General features: G+C 40.4%; 1 pseudogene; it reads left to right on the top strand.

The window, feature by feature from the left end:
• The first annotated feature begins 4,108 nt into the window (after positions 1-4,108).
• LOC123940671 lies at positions 4,109-5,852 on the top strand (annotated as a pseudogene).
• Positions 5,853-17,839: the final 11,987 nt, after the last annotated feature.

Genomic DNA, 17,839 nt, shown 5'->3' with positions numbered 1-17,839 from the left:
ACTACTTAGCATGCCCCTGGAGGCTCCCTTTCCCGCAAAAAGTATTCCTACCAATGGCATTTAGTTTTCTCACAAGAGGCCATCTAATGACTACAACTTTACCATCCCACCCCATTTCCGGGGATCTTTTAGCCAAGCAAATAGTTTGGTGCGTGGCAGTCATTTCTTGAGTCTGCCTGTTTCTAGACGTAGGCTTGTCACAACACCTTTCTGCCCATCTCCCCCACAGTGCACGTTCTAGAGCCCCATGCTGCCTCCGCTCACAGGAACCTCTTTTGGACACTCCTCTGGGCTCCCCAGCCAAAAGAGACCTTCGCAAGCTAATCACCCAAGGACACCTTACACGTACGAAGGTGGATGGATCCACAGAGAAGCCACATTAAGCCCAAGTAGGTGCTGAGTAAATGAATAATTTAATTAATGAATTAGTGAACATTAGTCCCCTAGGAGATGAATCATGCCAGGAACAAAAATGATTGAATGAATGAGTGAAAGAGACTAGAGGCCAGCTTCCTTTGCTCTCACCTGTCTCCTGGTTTGGGGCCACAGGGCTCAGCCACAGCAGGAGGAGGAGAACCGGACACATGGCCGCAGGCACTGAGCAGAGACAGAGTGTTCCAAGGACCAAGGCCTGGGCTTTTAATACTCACCTATCCCAGGAAGCTCATTTGGTGTCTGCATCCTGGGGAGGGGCCAACTCACACCTGGGCAGCCACTGGCAGAAGGCAGGCCTATGGCACCAAGACAGTGGCACAGGCGTCCAGCTGCTCAGACTAGTTTGTACAAGCAGAGGTAACACAGACAAGGAAAAAAAATATTTTTCCCATCTCCTGGGGCTTCCAGACCTGTGGGAGGAGAAGAATCAGAGAAAATAGAATGATATTGCTCTCAAGGATGTTGGTGATCATCTAATCTGAATCACACACCCTCTGTCCCCATTTTATAGATAAGGATACTGAGACCCAGAGAAGGCAAGAAACACCACAAGTTCACACAGCTCAGCTTTCGTAGAGTTGAGGTAAGAATCTTGACCTCCTGGCTCCTGCTGCAGTGTTCTTTCAATCAGACTAGTGGAGGTATTCGGAGACGCCCTCCTGGGCAGGTAATTCAGCTGAGCAGCCCTATTCTCCAGAGTTGGTGTAAGTTGTCTATACCACAGAGCTACTAGAATGCTGACAGATCCAAAGGTTGGGGCTAAAATTCCAAATTTAAGTGGCGCCCAGGAGGCTCAGTCAGTTAAGTGGGTGTCTCTTGATTTTGTCTCAGGTCATGATCCCAGGGTTGTGAGATGGGCTCTGTGTTGGGCTCCGGGCAAGCGAGCTCAGCACTGAGTCGTCTTGGGATTCTCTCTGTCCCTCTCTCTCTCTGCCCTTCCCCCCATTCATGCACTCCTCCCCTTCTCTCTCTCTCAAAAACAAAACAGAACAAAAAAGAACAGGAGAAAGTTGAGGGATAGACATGCATGGTGACTGTCTACCGCAGGAAGATGAGAATAGTAAGGTGACCCAATAGGCCTGCTAGGAAGGCCTTAGTGAAGTCTGGAACCTGTCACTACCATTGGCCCAATTAGGCGTCTGTTAATTCCTTGCAAGTGGCCCAGGGTCTGCTGTTAAGAGCTGGTGAGTGCCTAAGACAGACTCAGCAGCCATTCCTGACCACACCCTGTCACCTTCCACTGTAGGGACAGGAACGTTTACATCTTACTTTCCAAACCTCCCTTCCCTTGGTCATCAGTGATCTAGCTCTGGCCAGTAAGACGTAGATGGAGACGGAAATATGCTGGAGAACTTCCGGAGCTTAGCTTTCTTACAAAAGGGACAAGGAAACTTGCTGGCACTCCCCCTCTCGCTTCCACCTGTCCCCAGTGGCATGTGAGGCCATTGTCATGAGTCATGAGACAACAGTTGCACCAGGATGAAAAGGCAACATGTTGTGGATGGAAGAAGCCTGGGCCCCAAAGATAACCCTGAGCCAGAGTCAGAGCTTCTTAGTATTTGAGGACGATAAACCTCTATTTGTTGGTCACTCTTAGCTGGGGTTTCTGTAACACGTAACTGAAAGAATAACCATGTAGTCATCATCTTTAGAGGTGCTCAGACCAGGCTGCAAGGGAAGGTCTGGTGGAGACTGGCCCTGGTGGGAGGCCAGATATAATGACTGGCAGAAGTTCCTTCCATCTTAGAGATTCTGGACGCTGGGAAATGGAGAACACCCCTTCCCTTTCTACCAGCCTTCGAATAGTTGCTGCAGGGAACACAGAAAGTCTCAAGAGTTCTCAGGACTCTAAATGCTGTCACTCCATCATATTCTTAAAACTCGTCTGTTGATGTAATAGTACTGTTTAAACACCTATATTCTGCCGACACTGAGGATCCAACAATGAACAAGACAGACATGGTTCTGCCTTCAAGAAGCTTCAGTGGCCTAGTGGTAAGAGACACACGAATGGGCAATTACAACACAACATTAGCGTGAGAGGGAGAAGCAGAGGAGGGGACCTAACGGGGGCCTGGGAAGTGGGGGTGGAAGGGACTTCCTTAGGATACTGCTTATCCCCAAACTCAGAAGATGGCTAGGATTTATCCAGGTGGAGCTCTGAACAGAAAGGGAGAACATTCTAAGCAGAGGGAATGACGTGTGTAGAAGAATTCATGCTATATAATTATTTCTTATCATTCATTTCAATTACTTTACAGAATGGCATTATGAGAGGAATGTAAAATAGTACAGCCATGGTACAAAACAGTACTGTGGTTTTTCAAAAAATAAAAATAGAATTACCATATGATACAATTTCACTTTTAAGTCTATACCAAAAGAATGGAAGGCAGGGACTCAAACAGATATTTGTACAATAATGCTCGCAACAGCATCATTCACAATAGCCAAATATTCATCAATAGTGACTGGATAAACAAAATGTGCTAGTTGCACACAGTGGATCAGTCTTAAAAAGGATGGAAATTCTGACACGTACTATGACATGAGTGGACCTTGAAAACATCATGCTATCCGGAAAGCACAAATCAAAACCACAGTGAGATACCACCTCACACCAGTCAGAAAGGCTAAAATTAACAAGTCAGGAAATGACAGATGATGGCAAGGATGCAAAGAAGGGAATCCTTCTACACTGTTGGTGGGAATGCAAGCTGGTGCAGCCACTCTGGAAAACAGCATGGAGGTTCCTCAGAAAGTTGAAAATAGAGCTACCCTATGACCCAGCAATTGCACTACTGGGTATTTACCTTAAAGATACAAATATAGTGATCCGAAGGGGCATGTGTATCCCAATGTTTACAGCAGCAATGTCCACAATAGCCAAACTATGGAAAGAACCTAGATGTCCATCAACTGATGAATGGATAAAGAAGATGTGGTGTATATATACAATGGAATATTATTCAGCTATCAAAAAAAAAATCTTGCCATTTGCAATGACATGGATGAGACTAGAGGATATCATGCTAAGCAAAATAAGTCAATCAGAGAAAGACTATTATATGATTTTACTCATATGTGGAATTTAAGAAACAAAACCAGATCATAGGGGAAGAGAAGAAAAAATAAAACAAGGCAAAGCTAGAGAAGGAGACAAACCATAAGAGACTCTTAATCATAGGAAACAAATTGAGGGTTGCTGGGGGGTCAGGGGGTAGGGGGATGGGGTAACTGAGTGATGGGCATTAAGGAGGGCATGTGATATAATGAGTACCGGGTGTTACATGCAACTAATGAATCACTGAACTCTAGTTCTGAAACTAACAACACACTATATGTTAATTACATGAATTTAAATAAAAAATAAATTAAAAGATATGACAACTAAAAGAAAAAGAAGATATGCTACATGAAATAACCAAAAAAACAAACACTGTATGACTCCACTTACATGAGGTACAAGGTATGATCAAACTAATGAGAAAGAAGGTAGAGCCACAGTTATGAGGGGCTGGGGGGCAAGGGAACAGAGAGCTACTGTTTAATGGGTACAGGGTTTCAGTATGGTGTGATGACAAAGTTCCAGGAATGGATAGTGATGAAGGCTCCAGAACAACGTGAATATATTTAGCACAGGGAATATAGTCAAATGTGTTGAAGGCGACACATGGTGACTAAACTTAATTGTGGTGAGCATTTTGTCATGTATATACATGTTGAATCATTATGTCCTAGGCTTGAAACCAATATGATATTGTATGCCAACATATTTCAATTAAAACATAAGAAATAAAATAGATTTTTTTGTTATGTATATGTTATCACAATAAAATCTATTGCATTATGAGGTTTTTTTAAAAGATTTTATTTATTTATCTGACAGACAGAAACCACAAGTAGGCAGAGAGGCAGGCAGAGAGAGAGGAGGAGGAAGCAGGCTCCCTGCTGAGCAGAGAGCCCAATGCGGGGCTCGATCCCACGACCCTGGGATCATGACCTGAGCCCAAAGGCAGAGGCTTTAACCCACTGAGCCACCCAGGCGCCCCTGAGGGTTTTTTTTTTTTTAAGATTTTATTTATTTTAGAGAGAGAGTGAGCAGGGGAGGGGCAAGGGGAGATGTAGAGAAAGCATCTCCAGCAGACTCATGCCAAGCACAGAGCCCAACACTGGACTTGATCTCATGAACCCCTTATCACGACCTCAGCCAAAACCAAGAGTCAGACACTTAACTGACTGAGCTACCCACGTGACCCTGCATTATGAGTTTTTGACATTTAGCCACTCTGTTGTTTATAGACATTTAGTCTGGTTCCAGTTTTCCATAATTATAAGCAATGATGCTATAAACATTCCTAGACATTTCCTCTCCTCCACCATCTAGAAATGGAATTATTCAGTCATAGCGGGTACACATCTTCAATACCTAAATGCGATCAAAGCTCTTCCAAGTGGTTACAGGGCTCTATCTCCCACAGGCAATGCGGAAGGATTTCTTGTTGCTCTTCTCTGTATTATCATCAACCCTTGATAATCTCACTTCCCCGCCCTGCAATCCAATAGGTGTGACATCGCAACTAATTCTAGCCTTAATTTGCATTCCCATGACTACTACCAAGTTTGAGATTACTGACCACCGAGGTGTCTCTCCTTCAAATTGTCTATCTGTAGCCTTTGCTCATTTCTATCACTTTGTTTTCATGAGCGTATATAAGGTTATCTTTTTCTTACTGAGGATAAGAAACTCTTCTATAAATTCCAGTTACTAGCCCTCAGCAGGTTACAGGTCTTGTAAATATCTTCCTCCCTGTGTCTGGCTTGCCTTTTCCTCTTGTTTCTTTGCCATGCAGAAGCTTTATGTTTTAATTGAAGGCCAATCTATCGTCTTTTCTTTTGTGGCTTGTACTTTCTGCGAATTGTTTAAGAAATCTTTGTCTCGAAGGCTTCCATCCCTTTGGGTTCTCCATCAGGGGCAAGCAAGAGAGCAGAAGGCACCTTGGAGGCAAGAGTGGGGCGGTGCCTCGATCAAAGGGACCCTGTTCCTTCAAGCTATTCTGAGAGCCATTCTGGCAGTGGGGTGGACAAAAAGCTAAGAGGAAAAAGCAAGTTCCAGAAAAACCTGTGAAGAAGCAAGAGATTGGTGAAACTTCAAGAACCCTGTGGTCCCCTGAGCAGAGCGACAGCAATGGCGATGCCAGCATGCTTCCAATAGGGGGAAATGAGGGACGTCAGCGTTCAGGACTTTAGAGGGAGAGTCCTGATGGATAGGAGAGAATATTGGGATGGATCCAGAAGGTGAAGTGAAACCTGGAAGAAAAGGTATTTCTTTAAACCCCGAGCAATGGAGCCAGCTGTAGGAACAGACTTCTGATGATACAGTTGGGAAAATATACAGTATTGATACAGTATCTTGATGATACAGTAGGAAAAATACACAATTGGTTACATAAAACCTGTATGGTTTTAGTTGTTTCAATCCATCTTTTGACACTGGCTTTTGTTTTCTCAATGTTCTTTTCCAAGCTATTGTATTTTTGGAGTGCAGAAAATCTGTAAGATGAAGACTTTTACTTTTATGTGCATTATTAAAGGTGTTCTTAGTGAAAATAAAATCTTTCTTTACCTCTAATTTTTTAAGTAAAACTGGGCTTTCTACTAAAAGTATTTGTAGGGGTGCCTGGTTGGCTCAGTCATTTAAGTGTCTGCCTTTGGCTGGGGTCATGATCCCAGGGTCCTAGGATCGAGCTCCATGTCTGGCTCCCTGCTCAGTGGGGAGCCTGCTTCTCCCTCTCCTCCCTCCTTGTGCTCTCTCTTGCTGTCTCTGTCACTACCTGTCTTTCTCTAACTCTCTCTCTCAAATAAATAAATAAAATCTTTTAAAAAAAGAATTATTTTGGGGCACCTGGGTGGCTCAGTGGATTAAGCCGCTGCCTTTGGCTCAGGTCATGGTCTCAGGGTCCTGGGATCAAGCCCCGCATCGGGCTCTCTGCTCCGCAGGGAGCCTGCTTTCTCCTCTCTCTCTGCCTGCCTCTCTGCCTACTTGTGATCTCTCTCTCTGTCAAATAAATAAAATAAAATCTTTAAAAAAAAGAATTATTTTAAATAAACAAATAATAAATAAATGTATTTGTATTCATTACCTAAAGCTGCTGTAACAAATTACCACAAAGTTGGATGGCTGAGAACAAGAAAACTGTGTTCTCTCAGTTCTGGAAGTTCCAGGTCAAACTGTCTGAAGTTTCTAGGGAAAGATCCTTCTTTGCCTCTTCCTGGTTGGTGGCCGTCCCTGGCCTTCCATGGTTTACAGATTCATCATTCCAGTTTCTGCTTCTCCTGTCACATGGGGTTCTCCTGGCGGGTCTCTGGCTCTTCTTCTCATAAGGATATCTGTTGTATTGGACTTAGGGCCCACTGCACTCTAGTGTAAACATGATTGGATGTATCTGCAAAGACCCTGTTCTCAAAAAGATCATATTCATAGATACCAGGGGTTAGGACTTGAGCTCAAATACCTTTCTGGGGGACACAGTTTAAGCCACATCAGTATTAAAATTTTATTTTCCAAATTTAGGTCTTTAATCTATCTAGAATTAACTTTTGTGTTGATTTGAGGTGTGGATCTAAAATAATTTTTTTTTTTGCATGGGTAACCAGCATGACACAGTCATGTACCAAATAATGCATCCCTTTCCCATTAATTTGTGATACCACCTTTGTCATATATCAAATTTCCTTACATGTATGGATCCATTTATGAACTTTCCATTTTGTTTCATTGTTCTAATTTGTCTGTCTTTCCCTGTATAAGAGCCACACTATCTTAATTACAATAGGCTTATTTTTTTTTTAAGATTTTATTTATTTATTTGACAGAGAGAGATCACAAGTAGGCAGAGAGGCAGGCAGTGGGGCAGGGAAGCAGACTCCCTGCTGGGCAGAGAGCCGGGTGTGGGGCTTGATCCCAGGATCCCGAGATCAGGACCTGAGCTGAAGGCAGAGGCTTTAACCCACTGAGCCACCCAGGCGCCCCATGATAGGTTTAGAATACATTTTGATATCTGTTACAGCAAACTTATTAGAATTTCCTTGGCTAATTTTGGTTCTTTACACTTGCATGTAAATTAATTTTGAATTCTCTTTCATATTGCTCTATTCTCCGTAGCTGGGGTACGAATTTTCCCACTGCATGGGCTGATTCTTTCTCAGTCATTTATAAAGTTAATTTTCTTCAATTAAATTTTTTATTTTGAGATTACTATAGATGCACATGCAATTGTTAAGAACGAATACAGAGACAGTCCACATACTTTTACCTAGTTTCCTCAAGGATAACATCTCGTGAAAATTTTAATACAATAACACAAACAGGATATTAACTGAACACTGCCATGGCAAAGATCCTGCATGTCCTTTTATAGCCACATTCACTTCCCTCCTACCCCCACCCCTCCTTAACCTCTGGCAACCCCTAATCTGTTCTCCATTTCTATAATTTTGTCATTTTCAAGAATGTTATATAAATGGAATCCTATAGAATGTAACCTTTGGAGATTGGCTTTTTTATTTTTTTTCTTTATTTTCTTTTAAAGATTTATTTATTTATTTTAGAAAGAAAGAGCATGGGTAAAGAGGAGGAGGAGCAGAGGGATAGAGAGAATCCTTGAGCAAACTCACCCTTGAGGAGGGAGCCCCACGGGAGCTTGATCCCAGGACACCGAGATCATGTCCTGAGCTGAAATCAAGAGTTGGTTGTTCAACGAAATGAGCCACCTAGGCGCTCCTGGGATTGGCTTTTTTCCCTCAGCATAATAATTCTCTGGAGATTCATCTAGTTGTTGTGTGTATCAGTAATGTATTTCTTTTAATTCTAAGTAATATTCTAAATATCGATAATAGTATAGTTTGTTTTACCATTCTGCTATAGAAGGATGTCTGGGTTGTTTCCAGTTTTCTACTAATAATGTCACCATCAGCATCCACGCACGTGTTTTTGGGTGAATATATGCTTTCTCTTCTCTGGGATAAATGTGCAAGTTTGAAATTTGTGGGTTGTATAATAGTTGCATGTTTAGTCTTACAAGAAACTGACAAAATGTTTTCCAGATTGGTTATACTATTTTATATTCCCACCAGCAATGAATGAGTGATAGTTTCTTTGCATCCTTGCCAACCTTTAGAATTTTTACTATTTTCTATTTTAGTGATTCTGATAGATATGCAGTGATATCTTCTGGCTTAAATTTTCATTTCCCTAATGATTAATTATATTACCTTTCCATGTGCTTGTTTTTGTCATCTGTATACCTTTTCCAGTGAAATGTTTCTTCTTATCTTCTGTTTATATTCTAATTGGATTGTTTATTTTATTATGTTGAGTTTTTTCTTTAATTCTTTTACCATGGAGATGTAATGGACATACAACAATTTACTATGGAGTTTTTAGAGTACTTTCTAGATAGTAGCTCTTTGTCTGATGTGTGGTTTGCAAATATTTTCTCCCAATTTGCAGCTTTGCTTTTTCGTCCTTTTTAACAAGGTCTTTTGCAGATCAAAAGTTTTTATTTTGATGAAGTCCGATTTATCAGTTTTTCCCTTTATAAATCATGCTTTTGGTGTCAAATATAAGAATTCTGTGCCTAACCAGAGATCCTGAGATTTTTTTTCCTAAAAGTTTTATAATTTTACATTTCAGTATGTGATCTATTTTGAATTAATTTTTGTATAGGTGTGAAGTCAAGGTTCTTTTTTTTTTTTTTTTTTTTTTTTTTTTGCCTACGGATTTCCAATTGCTTCAGCACCATTTATAAAAAGACTATCTTTCTTCCATTGAATTGCTTTGGCTTCTTTGTCAAAAATCAGGTAGGCAGAATTGTGTGGGTCTATTTCTGGGTTCTCTATTCTGTTCCATTAAACTATGTGTCTGTCCCTCCACCAATACCACACAGTCCTTGATTACTATAGCTACATAATAAGTCTTGAAATTGACAGACTGATTCCTACTTTATTCTTTTTCAAAATTATTTTAATTATTCTTGTTTCTCTGTCTTTTCATATAAAATTTAGTATAATCTTGTTCATATAGACAAAAAAACCTTGCTGGTGTTTTGATAGGAGTTGCCTCAAATCTGCGTATAAATTTGGAGAGAACTGACATCTTCACAATGTTGAGTCTTCCAATCCACAAACATAATCTATCTTTCCATTCATTTAGATCTTTCTTTCATCAGCAATTTGTACTTGCAGCATACAAATCCTGTATATATTTTTAAAGAGTTTATTTATTTGTAAACATTTATAGACACAGCGAGAGAGGGAACACAAGCAGGAGGAGTGGGAGAGGGAACCCGATGTGGTGCTTGATCCCAGGACCCTGGGATCCCAAAGGCAGATGCTTAATGACTGAGCCATCCAGGCACCCCAATCCTGTACATATTTTGTTTGATCTACACGTAAGTGGTTTTTTTTTTTTAGTGATTATAAATTTGTAATTTTCATGTTCATTGCCAGAATATAGAAAGGCAATTGGGTTTTGTATGATTACTTTATATCCTGCAATATTGCTAAACTCACTTATTACTACTTTTCTTTCTTTTATTTTTTTTTAATTTATTTGAGAAGGGGAGAGAGAGGGAGCGGACAAGAGCAGGAGGAGGGAGAAGCAGGCTCCCCGCTGAGCAGGAAACCCCGTGTGGGGCTCAATCCCAGGACCCTGGGAAGATGGCCTGAGCCAAAGGCAGACACTTAACCAACTGAGCCACCCAGGGCCCCTAAACTAACTCACTTATTATTTCTAACAGGGTTTTAAAAATAGATTTCTTGGAATTTCCTACATAACACTGAAATATGTACAGATGAAGTAATATGATGTCTGAGATTTGCTTCAAAATAACCTTGGTAGGAGTAGTGGTTAGGGATATAGATGAAATACAATTGTAACTTAACAATTGCTAAATCTGGATAACAGGTACACATGGGTTTAGTATACTTCTCTCAATATCTTTGTGCATGTTTGCAATTTTCTATTATAGAAAAAAGTTGTTTACTGTCACTCCCTATAAATGCTGCAGGGTAAAGTCCTGACGGTTTACAGGTCATTCAAGACCATTGATGATCTGACCCCCTCCCATCATTATCCAATTGTTCTTGAACAATTAACAAAGGAACCTCTCTCTGTACTTTCCTAGTTGTCTAAAGGCTATTTTTAGTCCCAGCTCTGTGTTTTCACTCCTGCTGCTCTGACTCCTCTCTTCCCCAAGAGGCTCTTCCCTCTCCTCTTAACATGAAATCCCACTCAGCCTAAGGGAGTCAGCTCCAGAACCAAGAAGTCCTCGAGGCCTCCCCTAGCCACTCTGGCCACATTCATCTCCCCCCTTTGGACCTTCCAGAACTCCATCATGATTCATTGCATGTGTAAGGGAGTGGTGAAGAGTGGGGTTTATGAAGCCAGGCTGCCTGTATTTGGGCTCTGTCTCCACTGTTTGCTAGTAGTGTCACTTTGAGCATGTTACTTAAACTCTTTGTGCCTTGATTACTTCTCCCAATGGACATGCTGATGGTGTTGACTTTATAGGGTGGTTGGTAGGATGAAATGGGTCATACATATAAAGAACTCAGCAGAGTTCTCAACACATAGTAAATATTCCATATCCAATGGTTTCATTTGTGCAATCCTATTTTTTAAAAGACTTTATTTATTTAATTGACAGAGAGAGACCGTGAGAGAGGGAACATAAGCCTGAGGAGTGGGAGAGGGAGAAGCCGGCTTCCTGCTGAGCAGGACCCTGAGATCATGACTTGAGCTGAAGGCAGACACTTATGGACTGAGCCAACCAGATGCCCCCTGTGTAGTCCTATTTTATAACGAAACTTTATGTTCCTAAAGGATAGGAACAGTATCCAAGCACTGAGTTATAAACAAAGTAGATGAAAAGAATCACACAGGCATGATTTGTAACAGTTTATTGAGACCTTTCTTGTTTCTTGAGAAAGGCTTGTATCGCTATATATTTTCCTCTCAGGACTGCCTTTGTTGCGTCCCACAGATTTTGAATTGTTGTGTTTTCATTATCATTTGTTTCCATGAATTTTTTCAATTCTTCTTTAATTTCCTGGTTGACCCATTCATTCTTTAGAAGGATGCTGTTTAGTCTCCATGTATTTGGGTTCTTTCCAAATTTCCTCTTGTGATTGAGTTCTAGCTTCAGAGCATTGTGGTCTGAAAATATGCAGGGAATGATGCCAATCTTTTGATACTGGTTGAGACCTGATTTATGACCCAGGATGTGATCTATTCTGGCAAATGTTCCATGTGCACTAGAGAAGAATGAGTATTCTGTTGCTTTGGGATGGAATTTTCTGAATATATCTGTGATGTCCATCTGGTCCAGTGTGTCATTTAAGGCCTTTATTTCCTTGTTGATCTTTTGCTTGGATGATCTGTCCATTTCAGTGAGGGGAGTGTTAAAATCCCCTACTATGATTGTATTATTGTCTATGTGTTTCTTTGATTTTGTTATTAATTGGTTTATATAGTTGGCTGCTCCCACGTTAGCAGCATAGATATTTAAAATTGTTATATATTCTTGTTGGATGAACTCTTTGAGTCTGATATAGTGTCCTTCCTCATCTCTTATTATAGTCTTTGGCTTAAAATCTAATTGATCTGATATAAGAATTGCCACCCCAGCTTTCTTCTGATGTCCATTAGCATGGTAAATTGTTTTCCACCCCCTCACTTTAAATCTGGAGGTGTCTTTGGGTCTAAAATGAGTTTCTTGTAGGCAGCATATTGATGGTTTTGTTTTTTTATCCATTCTGATACCCTGTGTCTTTTGATTGGGGCATTTAGCCCATTTACATTCAGGATAACTATTGAGAGATATGAATTTAGTGCCATTGTATGAATTAAGGTGACTGTTACTGTATATTGTCTCTGTTCCTTTCTGATCTATTACTTTTAGGTCTCTCTTTTCTTAGAGGACCCCTTTCAATATTTTCTGTAGAGCTGGTTTGGTGTTTGCAAATTCTTTCAGTTTTTGTTTGTCCTGGAAGATTTTTATCTCTCCTTCTATTTTCAATGATAGCCTAGCTGGATATAGTATTCTTGGCTGCATGTTTTTCTCATTTAGTGCTTTGAATATATCATGCCAGTTCTTTCTGGCATGGCCAGGCCTGCCAGGTCTCTGTGGATAAGTCTGCTGCCAATCTAATATTTTTACCATTGTATGTTACAGACTTCTTTTCCCGGGCTGCTTTCAGGATTTTCTCTTTGTCGCTAAGACTTGTAAATTTTACTATTAGGTGAGGGGGTGTGGACCTATTCTTGTTGGTTTTGGGCGGGGGGGTTCTCTGCACCTCCTGGATTTTGATGCTTGTTCCCTTTGCCATATTAGGGAAATTCTCTCCACTAATTCTCTCCAATATACCTTCTGCTCCCCTCTCTCTATCTTCTTCTTCTGGAATCCCAATTATTCTAATGTTGTTTTGTCTTATGGTGTCACTTATCTCTCAAATTCTCACCTCATGGTCCAGTATTTGTCTCTCTTTGGCTCAGCATCTTTATTCTCTGTTATTTGGTCTTCTATATCACTAATTCTTTCTTCTGCCTCATTTATCCTAGCAGTAAGAGTCTCCATTTTTTATTGCACCTCATTAATAGCTTTTTTAATTTCAACTTGGTTAGATTTTAGTTCTTTTGTTTTTCCAGAAAGGGCTTTTATCTCTCCAGAGAGCGTTTCTCTAATATCTTACATGCCTTTTTCAAGCCCAGCTAGAACCTTGAGAATCGTCATTCTGAACTCTAGATCTGACATATTACCAATGTCCGTATTGATTAGGTTCCTAGCCTTCCGTACTGCCTCTTGTTCTTTCTTTCTTTCTTTTTTTTTTTTTTGTGGTAAGTTTTTCCGTCTTGTCATTTTGTCCAGATAAGAATATATGAAGGAGCAAATAAAATACTAAAAGGGTGGCAAAGACCCCAGGAAAATGTGTTTTATCCAAATCAGAAGAGATCCCAAATCGTGGTGGGGAGAAAGGGGATAAAAAGAAGTTCAGAAAAAAAAATTAGAAAAAGAAAACAAAGAAAAAAATATAAAAAAGAAAAAAATAAATATATATTATACTGGTGACTAGAACAGGGTCACCCACTTAATTTTTTGAGTATTTTGGTCTCTTAGAAGAAACTACCTCCCCAAATTTTAAAGAATGAAAAACATATATAAGGGTAAACATAATGAAGGGATGGAATATGCCTATAAAGATGAAAAAAAATTTTTTTAATTTCTAAAAAGGAGTTGATAAAGTAAGTTGGTTGGGAGAATAAAGAAAAAGAAAATGGAGAGAATTTGCTCAGGCTAGAGATTAGAAAAAGCCCGGAGCTAGATTTAGGGTATATTTTGATCTACTAGAAGAAGTTGTACCCCAAATTTTTTAGAAGAAAAAACCTATGTGTATACAAAAAATAAAGTTAGATACAATGAAGGATAAAATATGACAATAATAATGAAGGTTCAAAAAGATTTTTTTTAAATGAAAGGTATTGTTAAGATAAACTAGTTAAAAAACGTTAAAAGAGGAAAGGGTAAAAGTTAAAAAAATTAGCAGAAGAAAAAAAAATAAAATCAATTAACTAACTGCAAGACTGAAGAATCATGGGGAGAAAGCCATGAATTTCATGCTTTGCTTTCTCCTTCTCTGGAATTCCGCTGTTCTCCTTGGTAAGTGAACTTGGTCTTGGCTGGATTTCTTGTCGATCTTCTTGGGGAGGGGCCTGTTGTAGTGATTCTCAAGTGTCTTTTCCGGAGGTGGAACTGCACCGCCCTTACCAGGGGCTGGGCTAAGTAATCCACTCGGGTTCACTTTTGGGAGCTTTTGTTCCCTGAACGCTTTCTGTAGAGCACTGGAGGACAAGAATGAAAATGGTAGCCTCCCGGCAATCTCCAGCCTGGAGGAGCCGAGAGCTCAGGCTCCCACTCCTCAGTGTGCCCTCAGAGAAAAGCACTCAATCACTCCTGTCTCTCTGGCCTCTGGCTGCACTCTGAGCTCACCCATCCTGTGACCAAGCATCTCTGTCTCTAGCACACAGCTCCGCCTGGAGTCTCCAAACCGCACAGATCCCTGAGCTCTTCCAGATCAGGGTCTCCCCGGATCTTGTGGGGACCCCACTCACAAAGCAGTGGCCTGTGCCACGGATTATGGCTCAAGGTACCCCCGGGGTTGAGAGCTCACTCCTCGGCTTTGTCTCTGTAGCCGGCTTCCCCACTCTAATACCTGTGAGCTCTGCGACACTCAGATACCCCCGATCCTTCTGTGTACCCGGCGGGACCTGGGGCCACGCTGACCCCGCGTGGGCTTCACCCCGGTTTAGCCTCTGGAGCAATGTCCCTGAGTGGAGCAGACTTTTAAAAGTCCTGATTTTGTGCTCCGTTGCTCCGCTGCTTGCCAGGAGCTGGCCTCTCCCCGCCGCGGTCTATCTTCCTGTCCCTTTGGATTCACTTCTCCGCCATTCCTACCTTTCAGAAAGTGGTCGATTTTCTGTTCCTAGAATTGTTGCTCTTCTTCTCTTCAGTCTCCTGTTGGATTTGTAGGTGTTTGGAATGGATTAATAAGCCATTAGCTGATCTCCTGCTACCTGATGTCTCAGCCTGCTACTTCTCTGCCATCTTCGATTTGGAACAGTTTAAATCAGACAAAGTCAGTATTTGATTGCATAACTTGTGGATTATTCCAATCATTGCATTCTCTTTCACCTGTTCATTGACAATACCAGGATTCTTGGTCAGAAACAGAAGCCTATTCCTGTTAACTTAAGAAACAAAGAAATATACTAAAAAGATGTGAAGGGAAGGCTAAAGAACTAGACTCAGAACAGGGTAAGAACCTGGCAGCCCCAGAGTCTGAGAGGCAGGCAGACAGCCTCATGGTCATGCTAGACTGAATAAGTGCCCATCCATGTTTTTGGTCTTTGGTTAACTTATTAAGGTTCATAGTCTAGGGAAAGCGTTCAGGCAGTCCAGATTGATCCAGGTACCCACCCCTTGGTCAGTGGGTTAAAAACACAAATCTGGTAAGGTTTTTGTGGGGAAAGATATTAACTAAGGATTAAAAAGAAGCCTTGCTCTGTCTAGCTTTTCTCTGGGGCTCCTGAGTTGACTAGTACGTTGTGGAAAGAATGCAGATTGCATAAATATTTGTTTGAGTGGTAAACTCCTCATCCTGAGTTTTAAGATTTTACTTCTGTTTGAGTCCAAAGGGGGCATGGTAAGGGCAAGTAAGTGCAAATTAAGGAGTAGTTTCTGCCCATATTAGTTTCTGCTTATGATGGGAGCCCCACTCCATAGTCAAATAGTGCTGTTTGTAGTCTGAAATAGCTAGAATCTGAGAAGTCTCTGGAAAACTGGTTAGTTGAAATTGCCTGGGCCTTCCACTGTAAAACTTGGCAGTAAGGGGAACTTTTTTTGCATCCCACTAGTCCTGTCTCTGCCCCTACCTCATCTGTCCCAGCCTTCACAGGGACCCTAATTAGTTGGAATGAACCCAGAAGCCAGTTCCTCCGGGATTAAGGTAATAATGGGGACCCTGAAAACTATCAAGGATAGAAACCAATATTTCTAAGTCTGGATGTGCAAATCGTTTTTGGAAACTCCAAGGTGTCCCCTTCCTGGTGTGCTCTCGGGTCAGAAAGCCTAGAGAGAGACACCAGTTCTCAGAGGGACTGGGCAAGAGACTGGAAGATCAACAAGGGAGGAGGCCTGGATATTTTCTGGGCCAATTTGGGTCACCTTATCTTGTGCTAAAGAATGTTTAGGTAGTATTTTAAAGCAATAGCTGTCTTCACTGTTCTTTAATATCTATATACTTTTTGTACATTCCCTCTGCATTTCACGGGAAAGAATTTTTTTTTTCCTTAAAATCAAACCAAACCATGGAGCACTGGGTGTTGTGCAAAAACAATAAATACTGTTACTCTGAAAAAATAAATAAAATGGGAAAAAAAAATCAAACCAAACCAAACCAAAATTAGCTCTTTACATCTGAAAACATAAAATGACCACTTTGCGAATATTTCAATATGTACACAAAGAGGGAAAATAATTACTGCATAATCCCATCATTTCAATAGAAACTCATTTATTTTAGTATTTTTTTTATTTCTTTCCTTCTCTTCCTTTATGTATTTTTTCTTTCCAGGGCTATTTTTTCATAGTTGTAATAATGATATATATATTTCTTTAATTTTATTCAAATTCCAGTTAGTTAACATACAGTGTAATGTTTGTTTCACGTGTACAATTTAGTGATTCAATACTTCCATACAGCACCTGCCTCATCACAAGTGCACTCCTTATATATATTTTTTATATATGAATTTATTTTTGAATAATTTTAGACTTACAGAAAGGTTTCAAAGATAGTGTGAGAGTTCTTGAAAATGTTTTTGCTAATGTTACCATCTTACATTTTTTAACACTAAGAAACCAACATTTTTACATTACATTTAATCAAACTTCAGATTTTACTCAGATTTAACCAGTTTTACTGCTAATGTCCTTTTCCTGTTCCAGGATCTAATTCAGGACGGAACACCGTATTTAATCATGTCTCCTTAGGCTCTTCTGGTGTGCAGCAGTTTCTCAGTCTTGTTTTTCCTGACCTTGCCGGTTTTGAGGAGTACAGGTCAGCTATTTTGTAGAAAGTATTCAAATCGGCTTTGTCTTATGTTTCCCTCATGACTAGTTATGGGTTTTTAAAAAGAACACCATAGAAGTGATGTGCCCTTCTCATCATATTATATCCAGAATGCATAATATCCATATGATGTCAATGGTGGTATTAACCTCAATCACTTAGTTAAGGTAGTATTGGCTAGGTTTCTCCATTGTAAACTTGCTCTATTCTATTTCCATACTTTTTTTTTTTTTTTCCTTAGAGAGAGAGAAAGAGAGTGCGAGTGGGGTTGGGGGTGGGCTGTGAGGGGCAGAGGGAAAGAGAGAGAGTCTCCAGCAGGCTCCATGTCCAGCATGATGGATGGATGGTTGATTGGTTGGTTGCTGGTCTGGTGTTCCCCCCACCTTTTGAACAGTGTTCTTGAGCTTAGCCTATGGAGATCTCAAATCTAAGTTAAATGTTGAGAAGCTTGAGAACTTGCTGGGAATCAGGCTTTGACTTTGTGTGAACCACAACTAATTTGTAACAATAAACTATGCTTCTTAGAACAAGTAAGATTTTGTACTATAAGCTATTTTTCTATCTCTAGGTGGAAAATGTTTGGACATTTTAACAGCTTCAGTAATTTTTCATGTGGCTTTATCATTCTCTCAGCTTACTGTGTAGACATGAAGATTTTTAAATCCCTAGGGTGTTTTTAGGGCATCTAAATATCATTCTGTCTCCCAGTTTAGTC

The sequence above is a fragment of the Meles meles genome, chromosome 4, assembly GCF_922984935.1.
Source record: "Meles meles chromosome 4, mMelMel3.1 paternal haplotype, whole genome shotgun sequence".
NCBI lineage: Eukaryota > Metazoa > Chordata > Mammalia > Carnivora > Mustelidae > Meles > Meles meles.
The sequence above is the reverse complement of the archived record's forward strand: the minus strand, read 5'-3'. Positions and strand labels throughout refer to the sequence as shown.